Consider the following 14,489-nt stretch of genomic DNA (forward strand, 5'->3'; position numbering starts at 1 on the left):
CTTCTGTACTTCCTCCATAATGCCAACAATGCATTATATGCTCCCCCTGAACCTGTGCCATTCGATCTTCGACCAATCCGCAACCCAGCAAATGTACGCGTATACCCCAGATGAACCTTGCGTACAACCAACAATCTCTTGAAATAGAAGAGATTCAACAACAAGATGATGCATCAACAACCCCCAGCTTGTGCTTGAGGTATTCAAAGGTCTCCCTGGGCAATGGTTTGGTGAGTATATTAGCAACTTGTTCCTTAGAAGGAACATACTCCAACTTGACCTTTTGTTCAAGCACTTGTTCTCGGAGAAAGTGGTACTTAATTGGTATGTGCTTGGTCTTTGAATGCATGACTGGGTTCTTTGAAATGCTGATTGCACTTGTATTATCACATAAGATGGAGATAGGTGGTATACAAGTGATTTGAAAATCTTGCAAGGTCTGCATCATCCAAAGGAGTTGAGTGCAGCAAGATGCAGCAGCCACATATTCCGCTTCAGCTGTAGACAAAGCAATCGAACTCTGTTTCTTGCTGAACCAAGATACTAATCTGGAACCCATAAAGAATGCACCACCACTTGTGCTCTTCCTGTCATCCACGCTTCCGGCCCAATCTGCATCTGTATAAGCATGAAGTGTGAGATCTGTATCTCTAGGATACCATAAGACATAGTTTTGAGTCCCTTGAAGATATTTGAAAATTCTCTTCACTGCCTGAAGATGAGTTTCCTTTGGATTTGCTTGAAATCTTCCAACTATTCTCACTGCATGCATGATGTCTGGTCGGGTACCTGTCAAATAAAGTAGACTTCCAATCATAGATCTGTAGGTTGGTTGATGCACTGCTGCTGATTCATCATTTGCACTGAGGCTACATCCTGTGACCATGGGTGTACATATTGGTTTTGCATCTTCGATGCCATATTTCTTCAAAATCTGCTTGAGATACTTGGTTTGAGACAAAAATATCCCTCTTTCATTTTGTTGGATTTGCAATCCAAGAAAATATGTCAGTTCTCCAAGTAAAGACATTTTGAATTCTTTCTGCATCACCAAGGTAAAGCTTTGACTCAAAGCTTCTTCATTGCTGCCAAAGATAATGTCATCTACATACACAACAAGTATTAGCAATTTGTCATTTTCAATTTTTTATATAAAGATTGCTATCTGCTAATCCTTTTGAAAAACCTTGTTGATGAAGATATTTGTCCAGACGATAGTACCAAGCCCTTGGAGCTTGTTTAAGACCATAGAGAGCCTTTTTCAGTCTGCATACAAGATTTGGATCATTTCCAAGAATGAAACCATCTGGCTGCTCAATGTATACTTCTTCTTCTAAGTCTCCATTCAGAAAGGCTGATTCTACGTCCATTTGAAATACTTTGAAGTTTTGAAAGCTTGAGAGAGCAAGGAACATTCAGATGGCCTCAAGTTTTGCAACAGGAGCAAAAGTTTCTTCAAAATCTATTCCTTCTTGCTGGGCATACCCTTTACAAACAAGTCTGACCTTGTTTCTAATTACTTCCCCATTTTCATTCAATTTATTCTTGAAGATCCATTTTGTCCCTATAACATTCTTATCCTTTGGTCTAGGAACCAACTCCCAAGTGTTATTCTTTTCGATTTGCTCAAGTTCTTCATCCATTGCTTTGACCCAACATTCATCTTTGCATGCCTCTCTTACATTTTGTGGTTCAGTGGAGGAGAGTAATGCCAAATAGCTTGAAGCTTCTGCAATTGTTCTTCTTGTTTGTACACCTGCTTCTTTCTACCCCAAAATCTGAGATTCTGGATGATTCTTCTGAACGTACCTTGATGGAGTCTTCTCTTCTATCCTTATCTGTTCTTCTGGTGCTCCTTGAGGTTCTTCTTCTTCATCATTTTGTCTTTGAGGGTAATCTTCATTTTCTTCGATATTTTCATGATTTACTTGCCTATGAATGTAACCTTTTTCATCAACCACTACATCAATACTGTCAACAATTCTTCCAAGTCTTTTATTGTAGCACTTATATGCTTTGCTGTGTGGAGAATAACCAAGAAGAATGCCTTCATCTGCTCTAAGTTCAAGTTTGCCAAGTTGCTCATTAGTATTTTTAATATAGCATTTGCTCCCAAAAATTTTGAAATGCTTTACCGAAGGAGTCTCACCATACCAGAGCTCATGAGGAGTTTGAGTGCTGTTCACTCGGACATTTGTTTTGTTGAGAATAACAACCGCAGCATATGCAGCTTCACCCCAGAAAGTTGCGGGAGTTCCTGACTCATCAAGCATAGCACGAGCCATTTGTTGGACTGTTCTATTCATCCTTTCCACCACTCCATTTTGCGGAGGAGTTCTAGTTGTAGAGAATTCCCTTCTTATCCCATGTTCTTCACAGAAATCAAAAAATTCATTTGAGGTAAACTCCCCACCTCTGTCGGACCTGAGGCACTTAATTTTGTAACTTGATTCATTTTCAACCAAAGCTTTGAAGGATTTGGAATTTTCGAATGCTTCGTCTTTGTGCTTCAAAAGTCCTAACCAAACAAACCTGGAGAAATCGTCAATGAATAATATCAAGTATTCTTCTCCTCGAGGTGACCTTGTCCTGAAAGGACCACATACATCTGTATGGACTAGTTCAAGAGGCCTGCTGGCTGATCCTTCCTTCTCCGGGAAGTTGGTTCTGGTTTGCTTACCAAACTGACATGATTTGCATATGGTGTTGTCTGGAATTTTGATATCTGGAAGACCGCGAACTGCCTGATATTTGCATGCCTTCCTTATTTGTGAAAAGCTTAGATGCCCCAACCTCCGGTGCCATAACCAATGTTCATCATCCTTGCTCAAATAGCATTGTTGTTGTTGTTCTTCAAATATGTATAGATTATTTGGAGTTCTTCTACCTTTGATCACTGTTTTCCCTGTATCAAGATCATGAACACTACATCCATTTGATAGAAATATTACCTCGGTTCCTTGATCGCACATCTGACTGACACTCAGAAGGTTATGCTTCAAGCCATCAACATACAAAACATTTCCAGCTTTGACCTTTTCTTTCAACTGAGCTGTGCCTTTTCCTTTTATAGCTGCAGGAGTATCATTTCCAAAAGAAACTTTCTTTCCCTTTTCTAAAGCAGAATATGATTCAAGTTTTTCTTTATCACCTGTCATATGCTTCGAACATCCACTGTCGATGTACCATAGATTTTCATGTCCCTCTGCATAAAAGGCTATCCCACATCTTTCTGATTGTGGTTCCTTTATTCTTCTTGTTCTGGTGCATGAGGTTTGTTCCTTTGTCTGCTGAAACCTGCCCCTGCATTCATAATCTTCATGACCGAAGTTATTACAAATAGAACATTCAATTTCATTTTCAAGAGCCGAAAAGTTGTTATAGGTCCTTTTTGTAATCCCAGTCATACTTCTTTGTTTTTGAGCTTCTCTAGTCATGATTGTTTTATATGCAACACATTGAGCTGCTTTGTGACCAAAGTTATGGCAAGAGAAACATTGGCCATTGAAGAAACTTCTGCAGTTACCAAATCTATCGGCCAAATGATTGTAATTTCTATTGTCATCCATTCTTGAAGCATATTGAGAAGATTTTACCTGTGGCTGGTTGTAGCTTTTGTTCATCCTTAAGACAGATTGCCCCTGGTTTACTTGGTAGTCTTTATTGGTTCTTGATGTAATTCGTCCCTGCTTTACCTGGTGATCTCCATTGTGCTTTTGCTCATTCCTTCTTGCTGCATCAAGATAACTCTTTGAGGTGGATGCTTGAGATGTTTCTCTATTATACCCCAGACCTGTCTTGTTTAGTGGAGAATGCTGTACATTGATGATCTCATCCAGAGTTTCAGATCCTTTGACAAACTTAAGATTGATAACCTTTGTTTTCTCAATTTCTTTTCTAAGGCCAACAATTTCACATTCTAACTTTTCAAGAAATTTTTCTTTTTCATCAATTTGAAATTGTAGAGTATCAATGATCACATTCTTTTCTTCTATACATGTTTTGAGTCTAGAAATCTCTTTATAAAAGCTATCCACATCTATAACATCCATGTAATCATCATCTTCAAAGGCCATTAAAAGTTTATAGTCATTACCTCGTTCATCTTCATCACTATTTGATAGACCATCACTGTCTTCATGAGTGTAGTAGCTTTTCTTATTTGCATTCTGTTTCTTGTTCCATCTAATAGGTTCCTTTCCCTTGTCGATCTTATCCTTATGAGGACATTTGGTAGCATAGTGACCTACTCTTCCACAAGCAAAGCATTTGAAGGGTAACTTACCTCTGAATCGTCCAGCGCCCCGTTGAAGATTTCTGACAAAATTTGATTCTTCTTCTTCTTCTGACCCATGTCCAGATTCATAGTACTCTCCTTTGCCCGAAGCCTTGAAGACAGCTTCTCTCCTGTCCGATGGACCTCCTTTCCTCATTTCATAAGCAGTTAGAATTCCATGCAGTTGTGACATTTTAAGATGTTGTAGATTCTCCTTTTCTTCTATAGCAGAAACTTTAGATTCAAACTTAGGTGACAAAGATCTTAGAACTTTTTCAACCACAACGGCCTCTTTTATTTCTTCACCCAAAATTTTCATACAATTAACAATCTCATCCACATGAAGAAAATAGTTAGCCACACTTTCATCATTATACATCTTGAGATTTTCATACTGAATCCTGAGGGTTTGAAGTTTTGCACGTTTTACCTGATCATCTCCTTCATAGCTCAGAACAATCTTGTCCCATATTTCTTTTGCGGATTTATACTGCATAACTTTCACAAATTCTGATTGAGATAGACATCCTAGAAGAGTATTGACCGCCTTTGCATTTGTTTCATATTTCTTCTTCTCAGCTGGATCTGTAGGAGTAGCTGATGGAAAAGTATACCCTGTTTCTATGATGTCCCAGACCTCTGTACCCAAAGATTGAAGATAGACAGTAACTCTTACCTTCCAATATACGAAGTTTGTCCCATAAAAAATCGGTGCCCTGATTGATGCTTCCCTCTCGTAGTTGCTCATGATGAAAGATCTTCCTTCAAGCGATCAAGCTCCTTCAGAAGGACCTGCTCTGATACCAATTGTTCGAAATAATACTGAGAGGGGGGGTGAATCAGTATTATCGAATTCTTTTCAATATATCTTTCTTATTTATTCTTTGAATTATTCTTCAGATATTGATCGTTACTTTGTATGTCAGTACCATAAAATAATGAGCATAAACAAGAAAAACAAATAGTACACCAGATATAAGGTGGAAACCCAATGTGGGTGAAAACCACCTGCTGCAATATGTCTCTATCTTCTTTCAATTAGAAACTTCTTTTACAATGATTTTGTACTGGTGCAGTCCTTTACCAGTACGCAGGCTACAACCTGCAGAGCGCTACAACTCTCTCTCGTTTTCCAGTCTCTTCTGGAAGGGAGCTACAACCCCCTACTTCTTTAACTTCTTTAAGGACCACGATTCATTAATTTTCAGACTGGATCCAAGAACATCAAATAAACATCAAGTACATGTGAATCAACCAATCTCCTTAATCAATCCAGTAAACCACCCAAGCTTCTCAGAATGCTGTAAACAGAAAACCAACACCAGTAACCTAAACCCAGAACACAACAGCAAATAGAAAATAGGCAGCCAACAAATATTTCAAAACAAGTCCGCAACTTCACCAATATAATCCTGCGGATACCCGCACTTCACCTTCAGCTGCGCTGCGTATACCCGCACTTCGTCTTCTTCTGTACTGCGTACCTTGCACTGTGCCTTCAGCTGCGCTGCGTATACCCGCACTGCGCCTTCTTCTGTACTGCGTACCACGCACTGTGCCTTCAGTTGCGCTGCGTATACCCGCACTGCGCCTTCTTCTGTACTGCGTACCCCCGCACTCACGCTGTAGATCGCCTGCGAACCTCTGATTAGGGCCAAATTAACAGTCCTCCAATGTACCACAGACAGTCAGATCCACAGATCTGATCATGCGCCCGAGAGATCACGACTTAGCAATAGATTCGCCTTTAAATTTTACCTTGATTTAGATCTAGCTTTTAAAACTGATAACCCAAAATTCAGATCTTAAGATATTCAAATTTCAAAGATGTCTCAGCCAAGTGATCTCCTTCCCTATTTATAGTCAAGCCCTTATTCACACCATGGGACAAAACCATCGATAACCAATACAAGGGATCCAAACCGGGGCTAAATTAGATCCTATACCATGGGCCAAAACCATAGGATCATGAACGACGGGCTAAGTACCACGGGCCAAACATAAGAAACCCCATGTGAGCGCACTTCTCTGCCTTGAAGTGAGTGAACTGGGGAACCGCACTTTCTGAACGGGTAACCTGCGGGTATGACCGCACTTCATGAACGACGAGTCTGCGGGTCCGCACTTTTTGAACCATTCACCTGCGAACCTCTTAATTTCCATAATTTTGAGAGCTTGAACAGAGTTTTGCCACTTGAATGAGTTGCCATCAAGTACAACACCTGTATCATAGAGCCATACCAGAATCATAATGCCAACACATAGCCATATCTCTCATGCTACTTTCTCTTACAAAGGCTAACCCTCAAGGGTTCATCTAGAACATGAAGCTCAGGAATTTCTACTTCTAATTGTAAGTTAATTAAACCTATCCGTCCTTATTAAAAGCAAAGCAAGGATACATCATCTACTTTATGCCAAACAAAAACATAAACATATATCATAAGTAATTTATACAAGAGGTGGAATTTCAATTCTACTTGAAAATAATTTAAGTCACTGAAATGTCAATGCCTCTACTTCCTTAAAAAAAAAATAAACTTAAAGAGAAGACTCTATTAAAAGAACAATGTTGCAAATTAAGAACTAAATAATTGTTTCCAGACAATTGCTAGGTGATAAAGACAATTTGTCATGTTGGAGTCCTGGGATGTATACTATACATAGGTCACACAAACTGTGCACTGTGTGTTTGTAAGTGCCACCACCAAGCAACAGGAATGACATTGATTAGACATAAAGAATAGGGCTCTCTTAAAATAGGAGACAACATAGATTACATGATTTCTTTGTCAACTGCAAAGCAAGGGACAATAGTAAGTTTCACAACATTGAGATCTTCAAGACCAAAATATGATGATAGCCTTTAAATTTTCAACTCTAAATTTCCAGAGAAGGTGTAATTTTTTACATAACGATCAAGCAATGAAATACATGGGGCTTTTACATAACCAAATGAAATCATTAAGATCAGGGAATGAAATACACGGGGTTCAACAGTGTGAAGGTCCTGATCTCCTTGGTACTAGTGGTAATGCTTCTGAGGACAAGGGCAGTGCTTTGACAATAGCTCATATACAAAGGTTTCGAAGCTCCTATATCTTAAATGGCTAAACAAGATAGCTTTTATATCTTAAATGGATAAATAAGATTTGTTAGACCTGTGGGTTTTAATATATGAAACCATTTATACTTATGTTACCTGACTAATTGGCTCTCTTATGCAGCAATGTTCTTGGATCATATGCCCATTTCATATGGAATGTCTACTAAGTGGTTCCAGTTAATGGGGCATTGATTTGAGTGTTCAATATATTTTTATTCTTTATCAAAGTATTTTTTTGCTCTATTTGTTTTCTTCAACTTATGCCTTACGACGTTTCCTTTGCAACATCTGGTGCAAATGCTAGTTGTATACTGTTGCATAAATATAAAGGCAAGTTAGGTTCCTTGTACTAAATGAAGTACCATAAGTATTTTGGAAGCTATATAAATTGGATTTGTTTCAAATGTGCATTTTTCTCACTAAGCTGATGCAAAATTTTGGTTTGGTAAAATAATATTTTTCCATGACAGATCTCAATTACCAAGCTCAATGCTTAGTTGAATAGTGTCCAAAGACTTTTTTTTTATGTATGGCAATTCTACAAGTAAAATAATAATTTTCCATCACAAATATCAATTACCAAACTCAATGCTTATTGGAATAATGTCCAAAGAATTGTTTCTATGTATAGCAATTCTACATTTTAGTTTAGGCGTTGTTTACTGAGGCCACATTTCGCCTGAACAGGTATTTTCCAGCGATATTTTTTTTTTCAAAAAATCTGATTATGAGAGCTTTTGAATAGCTTTTTGATGGTGGAAATGGATTCATCACCATCAATAATCTCAGAGGCACCCAAAATCTTGAAGCTTGGCAGCTATAATCTGAATTATAAATTAGATAAACATCACAGATTCATATTCTAGTCCAGTATATTTTGATACTAAACTCTTATTTCAAGACTTAGGTGAATAGTTTCCAAAGGCTTTTTTTCTATGTATGGCAATTCTACAAGTAAAATAATAATTTTCCATCACAAATATCAATTACCAAGCTCAACGCTTATTAGAATAATGTGGAAAGACTTGTTTCTATGTATAGCAATTCTACATTTTAGTTTAGGTGTTGTTTATTGAGGCCACATTTTGCCTGAACAGGTATTTTCCAGTGATTTTTTTTTTCAAAAAATCTGATTATGAAAGCTTTTGAATAGTTTTTTGATGGTGGAAATGGATTCAGCACCATCAAGAATTTCAAAGGCACCCAAAATCTTGAAGCTTGGCAGCTGTAATTTGAATTATAAATTAGATAAACATCACAGATTCATATTCCAGTGCAGTGTATTTAGATACTAAACTCTTATTTCAAGACTCAGGTGAATAGTGTCCAAAGACTTTTTTCTATGTATGGCAATTCTACAAGTAAAATAATAATTTTCCATTACAAATATCAATTACCAAGCTCAATGCTTATTAGAATAATGTCCAAAGACTTGTTTCTATGTATAGCAATTCTACATTTTAGTTTAGGCGTTGTTTACTGAGGCCACATTTCGCCTGAACAGGGATTTTCCAGTGAATTCCTTTTTCAAAAAATCTGATTATTAAAGCTTTTGAATAGTTTTTGATCGTGGAAATGGATTCAGCACCATCAAGAATCTTAGAGACACCCAAAATCTTGAAGCTTGGCAGCTGTTATCTGAATTATAAATTAGATAAACATCATAGATTCATATTCCAGTCCAGTATATTTAGATACTAAACTCTTATTTCAAGACTTAGGTGAATAGTGTCCAAAGACTTTTTTCTATGTATGGCAATTCTACAAGTAAAATAATAATTTTCCATCACAAATATCAATTACCAAGCTCAATGCTTATTAGAGTAATGTCCAAAGACTTGTTTCTATGTATAGCAATTCTACATTTTAGTTTAGGCGTTGTTCGCTGAGGAGTGAGGCCACATTTTGCCTGAACAGGGATTTTCCAGTGAATTTTTTATCAAAAAATCTGATTATAAGAGCTTTTGAATAGTTTTTTGATGGTAGAAATGGATTCAGCACCATCAAGAATCTTAGAGGCGCCCAAAATCTTTAAACTTAACAGCTGTAATCTAGATTATAAATTAGATAAACATCACAGATTCATATTCCAGTCCAAGATATTTAGATACTAAACTCTACAAATACCTGTCATGCATTTTTATAAATCCAAAAGATCTGAAATATTTGACGTCGAAGATGTTGTCAACTTGGGAAACTTGGCCTTTGATATCAACCTCCTTTTATCAAGATTATATATAATTTGATAGTATTATCTAGATTATATATAATAATAATAATAAAAAAAATAGGCTACAGGAACCAACCATATATAACTCAAAAAAAAATTAGGCTACGGGAACCAACCTAGATCTAACTCTGGATCTACTAAAAGGCTGAGAGGGATTAAGTTTTGTATTCTATAAAAGGTGTGCACATTAAGGTGTTTTATCTGGGTGCTTGATATATCTAGGCTGGTACATTTGTAGTTAGAGGTTTAGGGCATGCAAATATCCATATCTTATTGAAAGACTTTATATTTTGTTCCACCATCATAGCTGGTGGAAGCGCTTGTTAAGTTCAAAATTATGCTGATTTCATATCAAAGCATCCCATTATAATAATAATCCGCCCTTAACGCATACAAAAAGTATACCCTGAGGGTGTAATGTATCCAAACAACAATAACACAAACTGGCTCAAGGCCCTAATAAAAGAAGTCCATTAAGCAGGAGGAGGAAGAAGCCATTTGGCATCCGATCATCATGTTCCTTAGGTGTTCACCCATATCCACAAACAATAGGCTCTGTATCAGTAAAGATCTGCTCCCAGCCATCAGGTGTCGTGCCTCAGAAAGTGGCAAGTGGGACTGTAGGGATTCCCTTATGCTGCTTTTGCTTAGGTGGCCAGATATGCCAATGCTGCATCTTCTCTCACCGTTTAGATCACTCGATGCTGTGGCCGCCCTTTTGACTGCTGTGACTGAACTCAATACGCTGGAGATTCTCCAAGTGCCTCTCCAATCATAGTGCACAAGGCTGCCATAGGTGTGTCAAATTCATCTCAACCTTTTGCACATTTATGAGTATCTACATGTACTGACCATGTCTGATTACAAGGCATCATTCCTATCCTTCCAAATGAAAAAAAGACCTTTTGCATTTATTAATTTCCACGAGGGCAGAAACTCTCCACATTGTAATTTTTCCCTTAACAAGGCTGCTTTCCATGAGTTAGGCAGGAATTGACCAAAGAGCTATTAGACATGCCCTTAGGCAGGCTTATATTTGGCAGAAGTTTTAGATCTAAATCACAAGAGATGCCCCTAAGAGGTTATGTGTCCGATATCTTTCGTATCTAACATGGAGTGATGGGATATGTGTTGGACACTGAGTTTGGCACATGTCCAACGTGTGCTTAGATGTGTCCTCTCAGAAAAGGTGACCTGTCTCTTTTATTTTCCTCATTTTATTCAGCTAGTTGGAGTTCTAAAGTGTTTTGCTGTGCAATTGAGGGTTATATGCATCGTTGAAGGGATTCCAAATGCTGGGCAAATGAATTTGTTAGCTCTCAAAAAGGTAGCCTGTTCCTTTTTTCCCATTTTATTAGGCAAGTTGGAGTTTGAAGGAGTCTTGGTGTGCAACTACGAATAATATGATGCAGTGTTGAAGGGATTCCACATGCTGGGCAAGTGAATTTGTCAACCCTCAAAAAAGGTGACCTGTCTCTTTGTTTCCTCATTTTAATAAGCAAGGTGGAGTTCTAAAGAGTCTTGGTGTGCAACTAAGGGTTATATGTAGCTCTGAAAGGATTCCAATGGTTGGGCAAGTGGATTTCTCAACTAGGCTTAAAAGTTCTTTTACATCAATTTGTTTTCTTCCTTATTTCACCAGCCTTTGCTAGTGTTCCATTCTCATGATTCTGGCATCGAGGAGGACTACTAATAGTTACGAGCTATGAGTTCTAGTATCTGCCCTATTTTATATTTTTCATTGACATTCCTTATAATAGTAATGACTCAGTATCTTTGTAATATATTTTGATTTTAATGACTTAATGAGAAGACTGCAGTTTATGGTTCTAATTTTTTGTGTTTGTCATTCAATCATCATTGATGTAGTACCAGTAAGAAGCAAGTAGCAATTACTCTATGATTGAATTTGTATCATGTAAATAAAGGTTTTTAAATTCTAACAAAATTTTAAAACACACATTTTTATTATACTAGTAAGTAGCAACTAGTGTATGATTAAATTTGTATTATGTAAATGTCCATTTTCTAATACCTAACAAAATTTTAATCTTTATGTTTATATTTCTTTTTTGTGTATCTTTACTATATAAATATATATATTGATATAGCTAAATGGTTCTCTACCCTTAAATCACTGCATGTGACATGATATGTTGAGCTTATAATGAGTATTTTTCTTCATATATTTTTTCGAAAATATATATGTACCTCTCTAAATTGATCTGTCTCAACAGTGTCTTTTAACTAGTGTTTATATAAATAACTAAATTGACCTGTATCAGCAGTGTCTTGTAACTAGTGTTTATATAAGCAACTTCTATATATTTGTGTCTTTAACTAGTGTTTATATAAATAACTAAATTGATCTGTCTCAGCAGTGTCTTGTAACTAGTGTTTATATAAGTAACTTCTATTTATTTAATGAAGTTCTGAAAATCAATATTTTAATATGCCAGATACACATTAATTATTGAACTAAAACGATTGTTCAGCATATAGATATATGTCACTGAAAACCTATGTTGCACGGGGATGCATACCATAAAAAAGCCCTTGCAAATTGGGGGACTTGGTGACACTTAGGTAATGTACACATTGAAACATTCCATAACTGCTAGGCACTTAATTGGGATGTGGGGACTGGCTGGTTGTATCCAAGAGGTTCCATTTAGATTTTGGAGACATTGAGATTTCAGGGACATTTTGAGTAGATTTTGGAATGTTCCAGGCAGGTCTGTCCATTTGATAATGGACATTGATGATGGGATAATATAATTATACAACCACAATTGTGGGGATCTTTGATCTTTAAACCAGTAGACACTGATGTTTGGATAATAATAATTATACAACCACAATATTTATTGCGTGGATACTTCAGCAGCACTATTGCTTGTAGTTAAAAGATACTGCCAGTGACACTATTGCTTGTAGTTAAAAGATACTGCCAGTGGCAGAATGCTTGATTTCAACTGATGAGATTTCCAACGTATGACCATTAAGAAAACAGCCTACAAAGATCTGCTGGACATTTTATCTTGAAATAATGAATTAAATCTCAAACCAGGAAGAAGAATATCGATTATAATTTAGATTATCAAAAGTGATACCAAAACATGCATGCGTATCCCAGTCACTTCTGAGAAAAAAACCTTATAAAGCAGAGTTTGAAACAAACCTCCACTAATGCATTATTTTCTAATTATTATCCACCGACAATCATCAAGAGTGAAGAATACAAAATTTGTGAGCAAGTTTCAAAAGCCAAAACCTGATATATGATTAGGAAGGAAAAATTCTTTCCAGCAAGTTCTTATAAACATGGTTCTTGGAAAGTGCAAAAACTGTTAAGATCACTTATAAAATATATCTGTTAAATTCTGGCAATTACTAAGCAAGATCACCAATAGGGATGGTTTCCCAAAATTGAAATATGAAAATCACATTTGCAAAGCCCTATTTAAAATTTAAATAATAATTAGTCTCTTTGCTTTTTGTCTTCATAAATAATTAGTCTCTTTACTTTGGTCTTCATCCCTAAGGCAAGGTTGGAATTTCAAAACCGAATCATCCATCAAATTTGATTGTTCTGGCACTTTCTAATCCGTTTTCACAATTTCAAAGAAGGATTTTGACGGTTTTACAAGCCGTTTTCACAATTTCAAGAAAGGATTTTGATGGCTTTACAATTTTTTAATTGTATTTGACGCCCCATCAAATTCCATCTTAATCCACCATCAAATAATAAATCTGTAATTTTCAATTTTTTATTTAGAAAATTTTAAAGTCACCCCAAATACTGGTCCCTTATCTTTATCATTCCTCAATTTTTTACCCATGTTTCCTGAAACATCTACAACATATAATTTTCAACATCATCTTGAAAATTACGATTTTTCTTATAAAATAAAAAAGCATTCCTCTTTTTCAAAAACCAGTACAACATAATTGAAATTGGTTTCATTAAATCTGTTTTGCCCAGTTAAGAAAGCCTAATCAACCTCATGTCAATAAGGTCATTGCTCTGGGAATGGTTATCATTGTTTATGATGCAATGATCTCCTTGACAATACGTACCTATAACAGTGTTTAGCGGGCAGCATTATTGGTAGTTACATGTCATATGTGGATTTTTTTAAAGAGCGAGGAAAATAAATATATAACTAAAAAAATTATAATAATCATGTCTTTTAAATTTTTATATTAATAAAAAATTATTTTTTAAAAATAAATTTTTTATTTGAAAAATTAATGAAATTATCAATATGATTGATAAAAAAGAGTGTTTTTTAAACCGTAATTGGTGATTAATAGTACCAAAATTTGTGCAATGAGCATAATGGCAGCGGCTAACCAGCTTGTCATAGGGCATTAAATGTCTGGGGAGATGCAGGCTGGATAGCCCGATAACACGCGAATTCCCATTTCTTATTTAATGTCCAGTTTCCGAATTCGCGTGTTATTGGGTTATCCAGCCTACATCTCCCCGGATATTTAATACCCTATGATAGGCTGGTTAGCCCCTGCCTGAGCATAACAGCATTACCTATGAAGTCTGGAGATACCAATTTTCTCTCCTTTTTAAAAAAAAGTTGCTGCAAATAGCTATTTTCCTTGTCCGGGACCAAATTACGAAGCAACAGGGAATTCTTGAAGTATAACTCCCAAAGACAAACAAAATTTTGTGTCGGTTTGGCTCACCTTCAAAGACAAACAAAATTTTGTGTCAAAAGCCATTGGGGGGTTTGGCTCACCTTCAAGAGCACGGAAGGTTGGGTTTTCTTGTCTTTTTAGGATTAAATTATTGCATTTATGTGATTAGGTTGCCTATTTTATAACATTTATTTATAACTTAATGTTTGATAAACAATTGG

Source organism: Pinus tabuliformis, chromosome 5_1 (assembly GCF_031772625.1).
Source record: "Pinus tabuliformis cultivar Carrire ecotype Pingquan chromosome 5_1, CPIR1, whole genome shotgun sequence".
In the NCBI taxonomy this organism is placed as follows: Eukaryota; Viridiplantae; Streptophyta; class Pinopsida; order Pinales; family Pinaceae; genus Pinus; species Pinus tabuliformis.